At 49.0% G+C, this 2132-nt stretch overlaps 2 non-coding genes and 1 pseudogene across 2 annotated transcripts; 2 read left to right on the forward strand and 1 right to left on the reverse strand.

Moving 5' to 3' along the window:
* On the forward strand, positions 1-126 carry LOC136278405 (U2 spliceosomal RNA; annotated as a pseudogene).
* Positions 127-357: 231 nt separating this feature from the next.
* Positions 358-521, forward strand: LOC136278434 (U1 spliceosomal RNA). The gene has a single exon (XR_010716316.1). It is a non-coding gene; the product is annotated as a U1 spliceosomal RNA (small nuclear RNA).
* Positions 522-1504: 983 nt separating this feature from the next.
* Positions 1505-1623, reverse strand: LOC136278455 (5S ribosomal RNA). The gene has a single exon (XR_010716335.1). It is a non-coding gene; the product is annotated as a 5S ribosomal RNA (ribosomal RNA).
* Positions 1624-2132: the final 509 nt, after the last annotated feature.

The following is a 2132-nucleotide window of genomic DNA, read 5'->3' on the forward strand; positions in this document are numbered from 1 at the left end:
CGCTGCTCATTGAGCAGCTCATATATTAAACTGATTTTTGGAACTGGGCTGTGGAAAAGAGGCTTGCCTCGTCCCAGCCACGGGTTGCCTCGGTATAGCACTACCTCCGAGTGCGGCCCACTTCCCTCTGGGGAAGACACATTCAATCCAAAACAAAGTCAACGGTATAGCATTCTTTTATGTTTACAGGAGCCCCGCCCGCCCTTAGAGGGGAAGAGGTGAAAGAGGGATGATAATTCAGACAACAGACAATGGCAGGAACGGCCGCTGGCCTACGTTTTCTGAAGTGCGCAAAGCACTACCACAAGGACCTAGGGGTAAGTGGATTTTTTCACCGAGGGCAGACGCTGAAAAAGCATACTTACCTGACGCGGGAGGTACTGTGATCAAGGAGGCAGTCCTCTCAAGGCGAGGCCCTTTCATTGCACTTCGACTGGGTTGACCCTTGCGATTACCCCAAATGTGGGTAACTCGAGCGTATAATTTCTGGTAGTGGGGACCTGCGTTCGCGCTCGTCCCCGCAAAAGTCATCCAAACTATGTCTATATGGCCCTCTTACTGACTATCGAGGGTATTTTTGCTTTTGCAGTGGACCGGTAGACTTGCAAAGAAAGCAAAGGACGCACAACTGGCCAAGGTGTTGGCACGTTTGGAGGGGTAGAAGTGCATTGGAGAGACTGGAGGAAGGAAACAAGGTGAGTTTCGGGGCGGTGCGTAACTTTGCTGGCTGTTTTTGTTCAAGGCCTGTCTGCTCTATTGTGTGTAAAGTCCTGTTCGTTTGTATTTGCAGGTTGTGCGTGCCGTGCCGTGCTGTGCTATGCGCGCGAAGGGAAAGGAAATGAAAGGAAACCAAACGGCCGATCGACCGAGCGAGCGAGCATAGAAGGTCATTCGACTTGGACCGTGAGTACACTTTGAACCTTTTGAGCGGTTTTATTGTCACTGGAGCCGCTTTTAGAAATGCTATTGCTATCGTTAGTGTATCCTTTGTGCGAGCAAGCGAGTGAACGAATGAACGAGGGAAGGAAACAAACTAGCAGAGTAGTAAAAGTATCGAACCTTTTTCCCGATTCGTTTGCAGTCTGAATCCAACCATTGTCGACTTTCAGTGCCGTTTTTCGCGCGCCTCCTCTTGGAAGTGTGCGAGTGTTTTGCCACGTCACGATGGCTTAAAACTGCGTCTCAGAAGTGTGCGTTTTTTTCCTATTCATTTTTTCGTTCGTTATTTGGAATGATTTGATATCACAGAAGTAGAATTTGACATCATAAACTGTTCATCTCGCGCGTGCTCACTCGCTCGCGCGCGCTCTGTAAGAAAAGTCGATCGCACTAGAGTTTTCGCCATTAGCTGGCCGATTTTTGACAAAAAGGTGTTTTCCCCCCCTCGTTTTTTGCTTTGATTTTGTTCCTCACTCACCTACGGCTCTCTATGTGAAATTGTGGTGTATGGAGAGCTATTTATTGGGATAAAACGTTTAGAGATGTTCGCAAGACAAAAAATTGAAGCCTACAACACGGGGTATTCCCAGGCGGTCACCCATCCAAGTACTAACCCCGCCCGACAGGGCTTAACTTCGGTGATCGGACGAGAACCGGTGCTTTCCCTGTGGTATGGTCGTAGACGAGGAAATGGGGTCGAAATTCTGCTTGTTATCGGCCAGGTTCAGGCTGTAAAGCGGCCACATCCCTGAGTGTAGGCGAATTTGAAATTCTAAAGCCCTAGTTTCGTTACTCTAACCCTAAGAAATCGATACTCTAACCCTAAGAAATTGTTACCCTAACCCTAAGAAATGGTTACCCTAACCCCGAAGTCGTTACCTAACCCTAATGTATTTTCCTCAACCCAGTTAACACATTGAGGAGCATCGATTTGAAGCACTATTCCCTAGGGAGGGGAGGGAGGGGTCCCAAGAGACATAACGTGTCCTAAAAACCTATTATACAATGTTTTAGCTCCGTAGGTGCGTGTATCTGGCTTTAAAATCTTACAGTGAGGAGATACCAAACGGGTCAGCCTCTGGGACCGTCTGCGGGACTCGCAAGGGCTTGTGGGGGCGACCTGCTACTATCCACCATAAACCGTGGGAAGGATCCCTCGACCACCCCCCTCACCCAGGGCATGCTTCGGCATC

This window comes from Pocillopora verrucosa, unplaced genomic scaffold (assembly GCF_036669915.1).
Source record: "Pocillopora verrucosa isolate sample1 unplaced genomic scaffold, ASM3666991v2 scaffold_100, whole genome shotgun sequence".
Classification (NCBI taxonomy): Eukaryota; Metazoa; Cnidaria; class Anthozoa; order Scleractinia; family Pocilloporidae; genus Pocillopora; species Pocillopora verrucosa.